The sequence below is a fragment of the Pseudoliparis swirei genome, chromosome 5, assembly GCF_029220125.1.
Source record: "Pseudoliparis swirei isolate HS2019 ecotype Mariana Trench chromosome 5, NWPU_hadal_v1, whole genome shotgun sequence".
NCBI classification, from domain to species: domain Eukaryota; kingdom Metazoa; phylum Chordata; class Actinopteri; order Perciformes; family Liparidae; genus Pseudoliparis; species Pseudoliparis swirei.
This window is the reverse complement of record NC_079392.1, coordinates 22,355,149-22,372,470: the sequence shown is the minus strand read 5'-3', so window position 1 is coordinate 22,372,470 and position 17,322 is coordinate 22,355,149. Positions and strand designations below refer to the sequence as shown.

Here is a 17,322-nt window from a genome sequence, read left to right as displayed (position 1 = left end):
ATTACGGCGAATCCGAAAAAAGGAACGGAGAGAGGGAGCAGAGAGAGGGAGGTCAGAGGAGGAGTTTGGTGGGATAATCACACAGGAGAGTGCGGGGGAAGTTTTGAGAATGCTGGGAGGCTCGGGGGGAGGGAGGGGGAGGGAGCATGGTGGAGCCGGTGTGACAAATAGACTGAGAGCGCCACCGGCGTGTCCCGGTGTCACGGCGCCGACACCTCAGTGGGCCCGTGGCCAAGCTGTAAATCTGTCTGGGCGACGTGAACGGCCGTCCTCGCACCTTCCTCATCTTCTGCTGCCCTTCTCCTCGCTTCACACTCGGAGCGACGTGTTTATCTTTTCGCGTCATCCTGCCTTTGGCATAAAAGTGGATCATGGCAAAAACAATCTAAAGTGGGAAACTATGTGAAGAAGTGGAGTGTAGCGAGGGGTATTGCCAAAACACACACACACACACACACACACCAAATGTTAGTGTGTCGAGACGTGCTGTTCTAAACCTCTGATCAAAGAGGAGCTTAGAAGCACGACGTCTAATTGAGACAATGTGCTGTGGGAGGGACACTTTGATGAAAGAGATGAGGTCATACGAATAACTGGGTTCAATTGTGTGTGTGTGTGTCCGTGCCTGTACGTGTGGATATGTGTATACATGTGTACATGTGTGTGCCTGTATGTGTGATATACACGTGTGTATACATATGTATGTGTGTGTGAGTACACATGTGTGTATACATGTGTAAATGTCTGTGTGTGTGTATACGTGTGTGTATACATGTGTGTGTGTGTGTGAGTACACATGTGTGTATACATGTGTGCATGTGTGTGCGTGCCTGTATGTGTGTATATGCGTATACACGTGTGTATACATATGTATGTGTGTGTGTGAGTACACATGTGTGTATACATGTGTAAATGTCTGTGTGTGTGTATACGTGTGTGTATACATGTGTGTGTGTGTGTGTATACATGTGTGCATGTGTGTGTGCCTGTACGTGTGAGTATACACGTGTGTATACATATGTATGTGTGTGTGTGAGTACACATGTGTGTATACATGTGTAAATGTCTGTGTGTGTGAGTACACACGTGTGTATACATATGTATGTGTGTGTGTGAGTACACGTGTGTATACATGTGTAAATGTCTGTGTGTGTGTGTATACGTGTGTATACATGTGTGTGTGTGTGTGTATACATGTGTAAATGTCTGTGTGTGTGTATACGTGTGTACATACATGTGTGTGTGTGTGTACATGTGTAAATGTCTGTGTGTGTGTATACGTGTGTATACATGTGTGTGTGTGTGTGTGTGAGTAAACGTGTGTGTATACATGTGTGTGTGTGTATACGTGTGTATACATGTGTGTGTGTGAGTAAACGTGTGTGTATACATGTGTACATGTCTGTGTATGTGTGTGTGTATACGTGTGTGTATATGTGTGTGTGTGAGTACACATGTGTGTATACATGTGGAAATGTATGTGTGTGTGTATACGTGTGTATACATGTGTGTGTGTGTGTGTGAGTAAACGTGTGTGTGTACATGTCTGTGTGTGTATACGTGTGTATACATGTGTGTGTGTGTATATGTGTGTGTGTGTGTGTGTGTGTGTGTGTGCGCGCATGTGAGTCGGTCTATTAGGCGATGTACTTTCTCTCAGGAGCTAAACAAGCTGGCGTTGTTGTTATTCGGTAGTTTTGGTCCAAACCATCACACCAGCGCCGAGGAGGGTGACGTGACTCGGCCCTTCTGGCTTTTCCACCTGCCAAGACCACATGTTATTGCAAACACATGCACAAAGAGCTATTCTCAAGGCTTAAGTATCCGCGCGGCATTCACAGAAAATACCAAAACGTTTATGTACTTTGAGTTTCACCTCTTTAACTTTGAAACCTTGCGAACACACATCATAAAGCAGCTGGAATAATATGATTGTTCCATCTTTCGTCTGTAATGCAACGCTCTACATTTTCACTCGGGTCACACGGCACATTCACACTGAGATATGACGAAAAAGGTACATTTCAAATGGCCTCCACTCGAGGCTGATAAACACGCCACACACAGATTATCATCATAGAAAAGCTATTTCCATTTTGCCGCTAATGCAAATCTCTTCATCTGTTGATCGTAAAGAAAACCAGTGAGACGCTTTGAAAGAGTTCTTCACCGCAGAAGCCGATGCAACAGCACAAACAACACTTCCAAGAAGGATCAAGTACTTTGTTATTACATTTTCTTCAATTGGCTTCAAAAAAAATATTGAATTCAATCGTAAAAAATAAATAAATTGTAATTGGTCTGGAAGTAATCTCTCAAAAGTCTTCATATGCTAACATGCTTTTTTTTCAGACGTTGCAATATAAAATGTCATCTGTTCTTGGAGTAATTTATTAAAACTTCTCTGGTCTCCGTCTCCCCGAGCAGGAAAGTGGAACCGACAACACATTACATTTTGATTATAAAGTTGGTCTTTAATTGAATTGCGAGTTCAAAAAAAGTCTTAAAAAGTCTTAAATCTACTGAAGCGGCCCTGAACTGCACACGCTCACACCAGTTCAGTTGACCGCGATACGCCTCCGAGCCGATTGGCCTCTGGTGAGCATCCCGCTTTGGTATTGCAGCCCGGGAGGAAACTCAGTCAGACCTGTGGTGATTAGTGAAGCTAGCCCTGACTCCCGACATTGTGTCCCTCCCACTAATAAAGTTTTAATTCGTGCTTCAACCTCTATTACACTTCTTTTACTGTCGAGCCAACCGTTCTGCCGGCTGGCGGATAAAGCCGTCGTGTGCCCTCTAAAGTATTCGTCTCTCCGCCGTGGACCACTCGACCAGCTGGATTTAATGCTGCGTTGAGTTTTAACGGCGTCTGCGCGGAACACGCCCTTCCGACAGAAAATCACCTAACGAGCTCTGAAGTGGGCCGGCGAGTGTGTGTGAGGAAATGGAAACCATTCCTGTAAACAGCGCGGCGAGTCAGATTCGGTATTGCGTGTCGGATCCACTTACGGGAAGGCTGTCGCGACGTGTCGATTGGCTGGCTCTTCGTTGGTTTTTTTCCAGGTCGTGACCTCTGCTGGCAGGCGGATAAGTTACATTCTTAAAGTGTGCTAAATGGGCTGTCAAACCTCCAACTTCTCTCTTTTAAATTACTACGAGGGTCTCATTACTCCAGAGGAAAGAGATTCTTCCACCCAAATCATTTGCTTGGTACCCGAGTCTCCGAGCGGCGTTGAGCTCATTTTATTTTGCTGTTTTCAGGCCTTCAGGGGGGAACGAGTTAAATGCTGTTTGCACAGACGGCTCATCAGCTAAAGTTAAACCAGCCGTCAAACCGGAGCGAGGGGTGCCGGAGACACGTCCCGCTTCATCGCGGTCCCTCGTTGTTTCCGACTCAACACTTCTCAAATCCCTGGTTTTCTTCACGTCGATGAAAGGGAATAACGGTTTTCCGACTCGCACACGCGATCCCTCACACTCGTACGAACACACCCGCCGCCCGTTTCGCTGTGAACTCGCTCCGTCGTAATGACATGGCTAGCGTTGCCACAGTGTGGCTACAGATGGAAGCAATTATGGTGCCGTGAAAATATTTCCCCGAAGAAAGGCTGTGTTTTGACTGGTGGAGCAGCGGGATGCAATCACTCCGTAATTGAGGTCCACCGACACATCAATGAGGAGAAGCCGGGATGGAGATTCCTTGTTGCGCCGTCGGAGCGGATGACGACCGCCGCCGAACCGGGACCCGACTCTGTTGGCTGCAATGTTGTGAGGAGCTTTGTGCAGGAAGGAAAATTTGTTGGAATTTTTTTTTACGGCCGCGGTCTCATCCAGTCCCGTTCCTAATTGCTGCGGTTTGGAACGAGGCCTGAGCGAGGCTTATGAGGGGGAACCCATAAAGCCGACACAGTTCTTTGTATTTACATGGCAGCTAGTTAAAGCCGACTCTTAAGTCCGCTCATGATAAATGAGTTGCCCTGTAGTTTGAACCCCGGCGGAAAGAAAGGGAAAGACAGGAAACGAGAAAGAAAGAGAGGTTTGGGGGGGGGGGGGAGCTTTTGCCACAGTAGTTCATTATTTTTTTTGCGGTCTCCTCTTTCAGATAGAGAGGGGGCTCCGTAACCTTGACGCCGCAGTCGTCCTTCATCCTCTCCTAACTCCCTCTGCTGTCACTTCTGCAAGTCAGACACCCAGTGGGCGAGAGAAAGAGAGAGACGGGAGAGATAGATAGAGGACGTGTGGAGAAGTGTGTGTGCATCCCCATGACGCCAGACTGGGCTCTAACTCACACATCTCTCCCACCCCAAGGAGCAGAGGCTTAAAGATCCGAACTGATCACCCCCCCCCCCCCGGTGAATACTGAGACTCGACTGATGAAATAAGAGGACCTATGTGCCTTATAACAATTTACGTGTGTGTGTGTACTTTGGCATTGCCGAGGAAGAAAGGCAAGGGAAATACTGTATGTCGTTCGTGTGCGGGTTTTCAGTGTAGAGATGGGGAATATTTGTTTGGCAAGCTCTAAGGAGATAAGAATAGTAGCCTCCCCCCCCCCCTGAAGGGCTCCAGCTCTTCAGTCCAACTGCTTCCTCCTCAGCTCCTCACATCTCCTTCTCCACAGCGGGAGCCTTGACAAACACAAACTGACCCCTCAGCGAGCCACGGAGCCTTGACTATAGTGTGTGTGTGTGTGTGTGTGTGTGTGTGTGTGTGTGTGTGTGCTGAGTTGCCATCTCTTAACAGGTTGAAGGGGAGTGAGTGTTGACATTTATTCAAAGCTTTTTTTTTAAACAGATTTTTCACCTAAAAATATAGCTTACTTTGAAAACAAGCGCTTCAGTTTAAACCCTGGTTTTGGGTTCCCACTCGTCCCAAAGTAGTTTGTTCCACGCTGCCGGTGAAAGTAGACGAGGGCCTCCAAAGAACCGACAGCTGAGAAAATTCTGCGGGTAATTATAATGGGAGAGAATAAATAAGGAGTTGCGATGCAAATGAGCAACTCATTATGCAGTCTAAAAGAGTCTCTGTGTAATACCAAAAAAAAAGATAACATCTGAATGAACAAAATAAATACTAGATAGATATTTGGAGGAATGGGGTTTTGCATGCCTGCCTGTGTGGATTCAGAATCAATATGTCTCGGCCACTGTCAAATGAAATTGGATCAAACCACGCCCACAAAGCTTTTTTCTGAAGTTTAATTCTTCTTAAATAATACCGTAGTATGCTTCGTTTTCTTCAGAAATACAACTTTCAGGGAGGGGGGGGGGGTTCAGGGCCTTTTAATGTCGGATATCAGCGCAACCGGGCAATTAATCAACAATTAATCAAAAGGCCTTTTCCTTGATTAACTGTAATTGTAGAGCACAAATGTTTGATTGCTTGATTGCAAAGATATGAAGTAATTAAAATCACCACAAACGACTATCATAATGATTAGAATTGGGCTGGAAGTACTTCTTTATTTTTCTGTCAAAAGACAACGTCGAGTGAGACAGTTTGAACTCTCCATTCGGGTATGAAGCAGTTCAGATGAACTTCACCTGGACCAATACTTGTGCACTTATACTTACTACTTTAAAATGACGCATGCAGGACCTAAAATGTAATATATCTCAAAAGCACGGCGCACTGGCAAGACGAGTGTGTGTGTACATGATTGGGTTTATGTGTTGTTTTATGTGATCCAGATGCCAGCCCCTAAAAGAAGGGGTCTGTGTGTGTGTGTGTGTGTGTGTGTGTGTGTACTCGTGTGTGTGTGTACGTGCATGTGTTAACAAGCTGGAAGATAACTTTGCCACATTAAACAAAATTGTGTGAGGGGACCTGGAACCTTTTTACAAACGGCTACACACAAACATACACCAGCTGAAGCCAGCAGCTCTCCTCACAATGTGGAGTAATTAAACACCACACACTGGCATGAACGTGGCTGAACCGACAACACACACACACACACACACACACACACAGAGAGAGAGCTGATAAAGAATAACTCCTCCTGGTCTGTGGCCATTGTCCAGTGGAGTGCGGTGGGCCTGTGGGCGTTGTGGGAGTCCTGCAGCGTGACATCCACAGCCCTGTAACTCCTCTCCACTCACACCACCTGGGATGGTTTCTGTGTCTGTCATCCAGACAGGAATCGACCACGGTGCGTTCCCCTCTCCCTGCATCAAACAACACGCTCCCTTCTTTCTGTAACACATCAATAACACGACTGTGGATTTTTTCCCCACACCCCCTTTCTCTCTGTCACCTTCTCTCCGTCTCTATCTTCTTCTTTTTCACCTCATTTATGTTTCTCCTTCCTCTGACGCTTCCTCTGTCTTTCTTTGTCACCTCTCTGTTTCTGTTTCTCCTCCTGTCTTTCTTCTTTAGCTACCGCTCTATCTCCCCCTCTCTTTTTCTCTCTCCCTCTCCTTCTCTCTCTCATTCTCTCTCTCCTTCTCTCTCTCCCTCCCTCTCATTCTCTCTCCCTCCCTCTCATTCTCTCTCTTTCTCCCCCTCTCTCTCTCTCCCTCCCTCTCATTCTCTCTCTCCCTCGCTCCCTCTCTCCCTCTCATTCTCTCTCTCCCCCTCTCTCTCTCCCTCCCTCTCATTCTCTCTCTCCCTCTCATTCTCTCTCTCTCTTCCTCTCATTCTCTCTCCCTCCCTCTCTCTCTCACTCCCTCTCATTCTCTCTCTCTCCCTCCCTCTCTTTCTCTCTCTCCCTCCCTCCCTCTCATTCTCTCTCCCTCTCATTCCCTCTCTCCCTCCCTCTCATTCTCTCTCTCCCTCATTCCCTCTCTCTCCCTCCCTCTCATTCTCTCTCTCCCTCCCTCTCTTTCTCTCTCTCCCCCTCTCTCTCTCTCCCTCTCCTCCCTCTCTCTCCTCCCTCTCTCCTCTCGCTCCTCCCTCTCTCCTCTCTCTCTCTCTCTCTCCCTCTCATTCTCTCTCTCTCTTTCTCTCTCTCCCTCCCTCTCATTCTCTCTCTCCTCTCTCCTCTCTCCTCCTCTCTTTCTCTCTCTCCCCTCTCTCTCCCTCCTCTCATTCTCTCTCTCCTCTCATTCTCTCTCTCTCCTCCTCTCATTCTCTCTCTCTCTCCCTCGCTCCCTCTCTCCTCCCTCTCATTCTCTCTCTCTCCTCTCTTCTCTCTCTCCCTCTCCTCTCTCCTCCCTCTCTCTCTCTCTCTCTCATTCTCTCTCTCCCTCCCTCTCTTTCTCTCTCTCCCCCTCTCTCTCTCTCCCTCCCTCTCTCTCTCCCCCTCTCTCTCTCCCTCTCTCTCCCTCCCTCTCATTCCCTCTCTCCCTCTCATTCCCTCTCCCTCCCTCTCTTTCTCTCTCTCTCTCTCCCTCTCATTCTCTCTCTCTCTTTCTCTCCCTCTCATTCTCTCTCTCCCTCTCTCTCTCCCTCTCTCCCTCCCTCTCTTTCTCTCTCTCCCCCCTCTCTCTCTCCCTCCCTCTCATTCTCTCTCTCCCTCTCATTCTCTCTCTCTCCCTCCCTCTCATTCTCTCTCTCTCTCTCCCTCGCTCCCTCTCTCCCTCCCTCTCATTCTCTCTCTCTCCCTCCCTCTCTTTCTCTGTCTCGCTCCCTCTCTCCCTCCCTCTCTTTCTCTCTCTCTGTCTCACTCCCTCCCTCTCATTCTCTCTCTCTCATTCTCTCTCTCTCCCTCCCTCTCTTTCTCTCTCTGTCTTGCTCCCTCTCTCCCTCCCTCTCATTCTCTCTCTCTCATTCGCGTTCTCTCTCTCTCCCTCTCTCCCTCTCAATGTTCTATTTAATTCAATTCAATAGGCTTTATTGACATGGATGTTACAACAACAATATTGCCAAAGCACCAAGACATAGCAACACAAAAAATATGAAATTCATATTGATGCCTCTCTCTCTCTCTCTCTCTCTCTCTCCGTCTGTCCCATCGGCCTCTTCGTATCTCTTTTCACGTGCAGGTGTGTGTTTCAGCTCCCCCCTGTATCGATCACCGTGAACTCTCCTCGGTGCGGGTCAGCTGACAGGAAGTGTCCCGACGTTTCATTAACGGGCGACCTGTAAATTAATAGAACGGGGGGGGGGGGGGGCGTCTGAGCCAAGAGGGCGATGGCCGTTTCAATCAGCCACCCAGATGGCGTGCCGCCCCGACACGAGGCCCCGGTGGTTTAATCATTCTGTTCAAACCTCCACATATTTGTATCAGGAGCCGGTCCAAAGCTTCAGCGCTGGGGGACTCGACATAAAAACAAATTGGCATGTGTGTTCAGCTGCTGGGCGTGGAGTGGAGCACCGTGCGTCGCTCTAACGTGATGTATGGATGTAGCATGTGAGAAAGATTACATTGGAATTGGTTCATGATTTGGGAGCGAGTGATATGAGCCCTGTGGGCAGGTAGTTAGACTAACGCGATGCCGGACCTGCGCTCCAATTTACTGCCGGTGACATGTTTGTGAATATTTATGATTGCTCTCCGCCGTTTGCTTTTGGCTTTGCACCTCAAATGAAAGTATGAATTACCAAAGGAAAGCACAGCCAAGTCCGTAACCCGTACGTCCTAGTGTGTGTCGAGGAAAATAATTTTAAAATCTGCATCCTGCAGAGAAACATGGACACACACACACACATACACACACACATGCACTGTGATGCGTGCAAAACTCTCTGGAAAACAATTTATTTCTCCACAGCCCAGTTGCCGTGTTTGGATTGGCTGCCGCCGAAACTGCTAACAGGCCGGCCCTTGTTAAGCCGCCTCTGCTAAAGGTTGACCAGATTGTCGCCTGATTTTAATTGAATCCACAAAAATTCAACGAGGAACATTCCTGACAGCAACACGTGTGCGTTTGGCTGTGAAAGGGGAAAAAAATCGTTTATGGGCAACGGGAGGGAGCCAACCCCCCCCCCCCCCCTTTTTTAATAATTTTACCACGCAGTCCCCCCTCCCTCTTCTCCCCAACAAAAGCAACTCACAGTTTACATTCATTTCCCCCCCTAAGCAGAGATTGAAAAGGGAAACGAGAACTAAGATGGAGGGAAGAGGGCGGGAGAGTTAAAAATGAAGACACACTGCGTAGCAGACTAGAGTCTGATCGGCCCTCGCTAATAGACCCCGCTGAAGACCTGGAACTATTAAGAGCAGGTTTTCTGGTGGAGATTTTATGGAATTGTAATTGCAAACACATGGCGGTTTGCGCATAAATGTTTTTAATATATTGATCGGTCCGGCACGTCCCGAGCGGCCCTCAGGAGCCGAGGTTGTTGTTGGTCTTAACCAGGGAGTCGTGCGGCAGTAGCCGCGGTCCGAAAATAACCGCTGTCGGGGAGCGACTGTAAATGGCTTTACAATCATCCTCCCGAGAGTAAACACACAGTTTACGAGCAAGCGAGGTTCAATCCGAGGAGTGAGAAGCTCTGCAGTTTCCTGCTTCTATTCAAAAGATCTATAATTCTTTCTTTGGCTTGTTTCCTCCCTCGTTCGCTCGCACGCCGGCGTTCGGCTCGCAACGTGAGGCGCACTGTGTGAAAGAGTGAGAGATGCAATGGTGGGAAACAGAGAGGGAAATAGGCGGCGTTTGTGCTGAAAGAGAAGTAGTGGGGAGTGTGTGTGTGGGGGGGGGGGGGCAGCGAGAGTGCAGGAAGGAGGAAGACGTGCTAGAAAAACAAGAAACAAACCAGCGCCGGCAGTCTTTCACCAGAAGAAAAGGAGAGGAGGATAATGAGCAGAGTCACTGAGCCGTGGGTGCAGGCGGCGCGCACACAGTCGCTTATCAACACGCACACTTATTCATACATCCCGACGCGCTTCTTCACACCACGGCGGCGCTGCACGTGCTTCGCCGCCGCCGCGCATAAATACATTAGCATGCGGTGAAAATGGCGGATTGTGGAGATGAAAGGGCCTTTCGGATCAGCGACGCCGACACAGTCGTAATCTATCAAGCTCAGGAGTGCGCGCCGTGCGCTCGTGGCATCGACGGGTCCGTCGGGGATGCTGGGAAGTCTCTTTGTTCTGTTTTTGATGCGCTGCACTTCTAATGCATATATTCCAGCTCTCAAACTGCATACAAGTTCCCTTTGCCGGGCTTTTGATGAAGGACCTTTTTTTCAACCGCAAATAGTTCCAGAATTAATTTGTTAACATCTAAACTAGCTGGAAAACCTGCAGGCAAGTAATCAAAAGCCGGGGTAGAGAGTGAGCAGATGAAACGGCTTCCTTTTGTCAAGAATTATTTTTAAATGTATTACAATATGGTTTTTTCCCATAAAGCTGAGTGGTAATAAAGGTTGGGTTGTGCTGGAAAAGGAGCTAGTTTGTGCAACACGTTGCCTCACAGCGTCGGCGTTAAACCGCGTTTATAGCTGCTCTGAATGGTGGCGCTCGGAGGCGGAGCTTAAGCCACCCGCCATAGAGAGAAGAGAGGATCACTTTGGGGACACCGCCGCACATTCATAGCCTGGCGCTTGTTCGTAGGCGTGAAAAGTGACTTCCCAAAGAGCGGGAAAGTGTAAATCGTGTTTGTTTTCACACATCCGCACAGCTCAGCTTTTGGAAAGTGTAAGAGAGCGCGAGGGTGTCGGGAAGAGGGGTTGACTTTTTAAATCCCTGTGTTTCACGGAGAGACTTTTAATTGCTGATTAAATGGCGTAGCTCTGAGAGCAACGCTCTCCTTAAAGAAATGCAACGAGGCGAGAAACACGAGGAGTCAGACGAGCGCGCAGACATTAATCCCCCCCCCCCCCCCCCAACGGGTTGGACACACTTTTTTTTTGGAAGAGAAAACAAAGGCATGTTCATTTCCTGTCTGCTGAAACATCCAGTTTGCAAACTGGCTTCCTGCCTGGCGTGACCGTCCCACTTGCTGAAGTTGGGAGCACACGCAGCTTTCCTTTGCGATGAGGGATTACGACCGACATCTGGAGTGCAATTATTTTAAGCTTGACCTCCGTTTGTGACCCTTGCATATTGTTATAAGTTGTGAATAGTCGAAGCATAGAGTTACTTTCCCTTCACATTGTTTAATTGCGGTGATTTTTTTTTAAAGGCACAGAGGTGGGGGGGGCACAACTCTCAAACAAGCCCACAAGAAGAAGAATACACAAAATCATTTTGTTTAGTAGATTTGGTAGATTCTCCGGCTTTCACGTCGGCCTCTGAGCTCGTGTTTCTTCGCCGTTCTTCATCGTCATGACGCTCCAGTGTTCCCAGATTTCAGCAATCACTTTGATGAGCTCAGTGCAGTCGATGCCAAAACTATAAAAATCAAACCCAATTTGTAATAAACTGATCATCCTTTTGATGCGCGCTCCCCCCTCCCCACCCAACCCCCGTCTGACTCTCGGTCTTTATCTCACACACACACACGCGTGTTCACAAGGTCGAAGTCGAAAGCGGCACCAAACCGTGAGCGCGGGCCGGTCCGCAGCGAGCTCTAATCAAGAGAAATATTTATCAACTGACATTGAGCGAGCGCGGCTTCCCACTCGCTTCCCTTCCTCCACGGCGAGAAATGAGAGCGCAAGACATGAGAGACGTCATTTCATTTCTTTAAATCACCCAGATTGCATTCGCCGTGTAACGGAAAACTTCACGTTGTGAGATTTGATCGCGCGGCGGCGTCCTGGATTTTCTTTTTCAAAGTGCGCGAAAGGGAAAGTTTGGTGACTTTTTGTTGTGTTTTTTACGCCATCGCTCCCGCGGCGCCGCCACGCCCCGCCGATCAAAGGAGCGGTGGGCGGGTGAGAGAAAGAGCGCCGCGGGGGGATTAGCGGCTCACAACGGGGTTTGGCGAGAGGGACGGACGTCACGGCGTGTGAAGGAGCAGACGGCCGGAGACGAAAGGAAATCCAAAACCGAAGAGAAACGTGAACTGTGTGCGAGCTGAGTTTGGATTTGACGAGTAGCAGCTGCAAATGTACAGTTTATTAAATATTGTACACAGCTTGCTTTCAACAACAGAGCCCCTCGCCTCCCTCCCCCTTTTCTCTCTCTCTCTCTTCACCTCTTTAATCCTCTCTTAAGCCCGCCGCTCCTTTCTGCTCTTTTCTTCAGCGCTGTCCTCCTCTCGTTTTCTCAACTTTATGTTTTAATTCCTCCTCACCGCTCCTCCCTTTGCCAACAGCCCATACCATATCCCTCTCCTCATCTCCTTCTCCTCTCCTTCCCCTCTCCTCTCATTGTTACGCTGTAATTGGAGCTGGAAGCCTCAAGCGGCCATGTTGGCTTGTGTTAAGCTTAATCAGTGAGCGGGATTGGAAGAGGAGAGAAGGAGTCGGAGGGAGGGGAGAGTGCTCACGCTGCTGCGTCGACGTCACCTCTCGGGAGGATGCATGGAAACCTGCCTGCTGACACACACACACACACACACACATCCATCCTTTCCTTTCCATAAGCTCTTTCGGTTTATTGCCCCTCGGTAAAGATTCTGCATGTTGTGCATCCGAGACGTTGCGGGGGAATAAAATTAATTCACAAAAATAAAATCGACATCATCTGAACGTCCAAAGAAAAAGAGTCGAGGACCCATATGGAGTGTGAGAAGGCCAGCCTGCCTCGACAGCGACACACACAGAAAGCCACACACACACACACACACACACGTCAAGTCCTTTCCTCCTGCATAGGGATGACAGCAGTATTATTGCAGCATGCAGAATTTAATGTGAAGTGCCACGCAGCAACCCCCGGACCACAGTTGAGGTAAATGCTTGAGAAATATCTACAAGCTCTGCAGCTGAGTGCAGCGAGAACAGATCCAGATGTGGTGTCTTTGCGCGTGAGAGAGTGTGTGTGGGTGTGTGTGTGTGTGTGCAGGGAGATTTGCGGTTTTACGCCGTGATGTTGCAGCCTTGCTCTGGATTTTCTGTTATTGCAGCAGCGCTTCGTTTTTGTTTACAAAGTCATCAAGGCTGCGGTTTATTCCCAAAAAAACAACATGCAGCAATGAATCGATTCATTCCCTGACGTGTCACTCCTCCAGTGTGTGTGTGTGTGTGTGTGTGTGTGGGCTGGTAACCACCAAACTGCCCTTTTTCCCTCATCTGCTGCCCCCACAAACACCCTTTTAACCGAGGGGAGTGGAGGTGATGTAACTGAAACTCGACATCTTTCCAGATTGAATATTGGCCCGGAATATGAAATGCATCCATCCTGGATCTGGCTTTTGTTTGGGCCGCTTCACGCACCGGAGAGGCCAGCAACGTGTTAAAAGGAGTTCACGAGGAACAAAATGCCAAATGCAATATAATCGTAGAAGTACACAAGTGTTTTAGATGAAGACGCAAAGACCGCCGTAACTACGAGCTGGCCGTGTGACAGCATGAGCGAGCGGGGGGGGGAAGTAAAATGTGAATTATGGGCTGCCGTCCGTGTTTAGGGCGATTTTGAGATATTGAGCAATCAAGCTTTTTACATCCCGTCGGGTAAATTTAACCTCCGTCATGAATCTTAACACTCAATAAAAGCGTGATAACTCAAGCCACTACAGGAGAACGTTAAAATAAAATGTGTAACGCTGATTACTGATGTTTATTATGTAATATTAACATACTTGTGATATGGATACTTCTACTTCTATATACTGTCTATACTTATGATATTCATACTTACCATACTTTTACTTTAATAGAAGTGAAGATTAGATTAAATTGATTTAAAGTTATATTTCACTTCACTCACTGCAAACAATGACTACTTTGAGTGACTTGTAATACCACTATAATGTATTATTACGGTTATTATAATGCGCTATCAACATATTATACTGTATTACAACTATGGGAACTTTTTTACACTATGATCCTTGCAAAAAAAGTCACTGAGACTAGCAATTATGTATTCTAATACTTAATAATTGATAATAGTCATTATAAAAGGCTCTATATTGTGTTTATAAAATCATATTGTTATAAAGCATTATGAATATGCATGAGAGCTTATGACTATAATTGCATAGCACTATAAGCTGATTATAACGCTTTATAAGTAGGTGTATTATTACCAAATTAATATTCAGTGGCAGTGATGAATTAGTGGTGGAAGAAAAAGCAAAGAGAAGAGGAAGTTCGAAGAAGAAGAGGGAAGAAGAACAAATCCTCTCTAATACCCCGCTGATGAAACGTGATCTGCGGTTATTCGGGAGGATTTGTCTGAGTGTGAACTAAACTGAACCGCATGTCCCGTGATTATCAGGCGGGAACTAAAGCCCGTGTCCACGTGTGTGTCTCAGAGCTCATTGGATCGCCGATGAAGGACTAATTAGTGCTGAAAGGGACATTGATTGGCCGACAAGGCCAGTTGATTAATGTCAGGGCCGAGTCGATGGAGACCGCAGACCTGTGGAGCGGACGGAGGGGTCGGGGGCGTCGGGGAGCTTTCACGTGAAACTGCAAGTGACTGATTCAGTAGAAAATACAATAATAATGTATAATTTGAGATAAGAGTATTTATTCATTTCTTTGCTCTTTAGAGTGTACTGTTGCTTTAAGGCCACTGCTGTGGAGCAACACAGTCTCCCTTATATAAGGTCATTTTATGAGCAATACAGTAGTTTACCTTTCGGCTGTTGTTTTTTTACTTTGTTTATTTGATAAGGGACTGTGCACATTGATAAAAAACATTTCCGTAAATGTGCCAGAGTTGGAGCCAAGAGGCTATTTTTCATCTGTAGTCCCACGAGGCAGATGTCATAAAACAAACCTAAAAACACAAGATGGCAGACACAATGGTTTCAGCTTCTGTTTGGTAAACCGATATTTCCAGAAATGTATCTTTCTGTTTAGTCCCCAGTGCAACAGATTGCCATGAAGCATAAAAAATATCTCGACAACTATCGATTCAGAATGATTTGTAAATCTCTTTTCTATTCAGCACCATCATCTGGTCTCAAAATCAATGTGTCCAATACTTTAGTTTATGACTAAATATCTGCAAAACTAACGGCACCCCCATGAGCGACTAGCTTATACAAATAGTATAGTATTATATATGAATAGTAGCACTCTAACAGGCAAAATATGACTTGCATAAGTGCAGCCTCCGAGTAGACTGTTGGTGTTGTTACCATGGTGATTTTGTTATCGTCTTTTCTCTTTTCACATTTCGAGGGCATCGTGCTCGTGTCTTTCAAAAAGGTGTTCAGTCACTAAGAGAAATGAATGTGCTTATGTTTCATTAAAATCTGTTTCTGCCAAAAACACGGTCGCCAGCATCTTGAAAAATGTTGACTTTTCTAAATGTATTAATCGAATTCTTGACATCCAAATACATAAATACAATAAAACAATCAGCACAGGTGGTGTCAGTAGTCAGTATCCGTAGTCCAGCCCACAGCCAGTACAAGTGGCAATCTCCACACCCCCCCCCCCCCCACACACACACACACACATCATATACTTCTACACACACGCTCCACGAGGAGGAAGGGAAGGACCGAACAGTAAAAAATGAGTACAACCAAATAATATAAGCATTAAATAAAAATAAATAAAAACAGAGAAAAATAAAAGACATTAAAATGAAAAAACAACACAATAATATAAGCATTGAATACAAACATTAAATTAAATAAATAACAGAGAAAAATAAAAGACATTAAAATGAAAAAGAAAATATAACAACACAATAATATAAGTATTACATCCAAAAATTAAATTAAATAAATAACAGAGAAAAATAAAAGACATTAAAATGAAAAAAGAAAATCCAACAACACAATAATATAAGTATTAAATCCAAAAATTAAATTAAATAAATAACAGAGAAAAATAAAAGACATTAAAAAGAAAAAACAACAACAATAATATAAGTATTAAATACAAAAATTAATTTAAATAAATAACAGAAAAATAAAAAACATTCAAATGAAAAAACAACACAATAATATAAGCATTGAATACAAAAATTAAATTAAATAAAAAACAGAAAAATAAAAGACATTAAAATGAAAAAGCAGAGACAATAGCTTAGCAGCGGCACTCTCCGGGTGCGGCACGGTTCTGTCCCCTATCGATCTATTCTTGGTGGTCACGGACACAAACCGGCTCGAAGCGGGTCTGGACGAGCTCCATCGGATGTTCCCAGACCTCCAAAAATGCTGAGAAACATTGAGACTCTCTCGGCGAAGCGCTCCTCCGCCACCGCACAGCAGTCGGGGCAATCTCGCGCGGGGTTTAATCTGCCATTCCCCGGTTTAATGTCAACGTGTCGAGTAACACTTTATTATACCGAGCCACAGGCCACATTAATTAACCGCCCCGGCTGCCTCGTGTGAGCGTATTTGCACCACAACCGGCACCATTTGTTCCCATTAAAAATAAATTTGTCAGACAATAAGAGTATGTTTGTTTAAACAGCTGCTGCTGTTCTCTCCATGTTCGTTCCGTGTCCCCGCGGTGCCAGTGAGTAAGTGGCTGCCGACGCCTATTAATGACATCCATTTATTTTCTGTGGGAAAGGATTTATTTCAGTGTCCTTGTGCAGACAGTTCTCCCTCTGCCGCAATCCGTGCTGTAATTTACCAACGATTACGATGTTTGTGTAAGGCCCCAAATGTTCTCGCTCGCTTGAGGCAACCTCTCTCGCTCTCTCTCTCTCGCTCTCTCTCTCCCTCTTCATCTGATTTTCTCCAATCTGCTTCCCAATTCCATTGTGCGGGGTCGCTGTTGCTCTCGGGAGTTCACGCTGCATAGAACAACTTTTCTTCAGGCCTTTTCTTAATTGATCTCCCCGCGCTCACGTCTTCAATAATTCATAAACAGTTCTCTCAGTTCTTCGTGTTTTCATACACAAGAAATACAGAACTTCGTGGTGTGTTTTTCCCCGTTATCTACAAACACGACGCCTTATGTTCGTCTTTTGAATATAGATGAAGCACAGGGAAGAACTATCAGTGGAAGGTAGCTTAATAGATAATTACATAACCTAATAAGTCACAATATACAAAACACATCTAGGGAGGTACAACTGGTATATATAATAGGAAACCTTGGAATTATTACTCACCATTAATGCCCGACTTGGCTTCTTTCCTTGTCGAGCTAATGTTGCGAAACATTGAGAGCTATTCTCAATTAGGGATGGGCGATATGGCCTAAAATCCATATTGCGATATACATTGCAGCTATTGCGATACCGATATATATCACGATATATACTGTAAATCATAATAGAACCATTTCAGAACAGGTTACATAGACTCTAAGGAAAGCCAAACTGCTAAATGTATAAAACAAAAGAAGAAAGAAACTTAGTATGTCGTTTTGAGAACATTTATTGTGCACACATAGTATAGCTTGCTGCTGCTCGTCGGTCCGCTTAAATCCGAACCAATTCCAAATGATGGAAGTTGCACCTTTCTT

At 46.0% G+C, this 17,322-nt stretch overlaps 1 protein-coding gene across 5 annotated transcripts in view; it reads left to right on the top strand.

Annotated features, from left to right (window-relative positions):
* Positions 1-17,322, top strand: part of sema6bb (sema domain, transmembrane domain (TM), and cytoplasmic domain, (semaphorin) 6Bb) — a 133,158-nt gene that overhangs the window by 109,237 nt on the left and 6,599 nt on the right. The window lies entirely within an intron of this gene.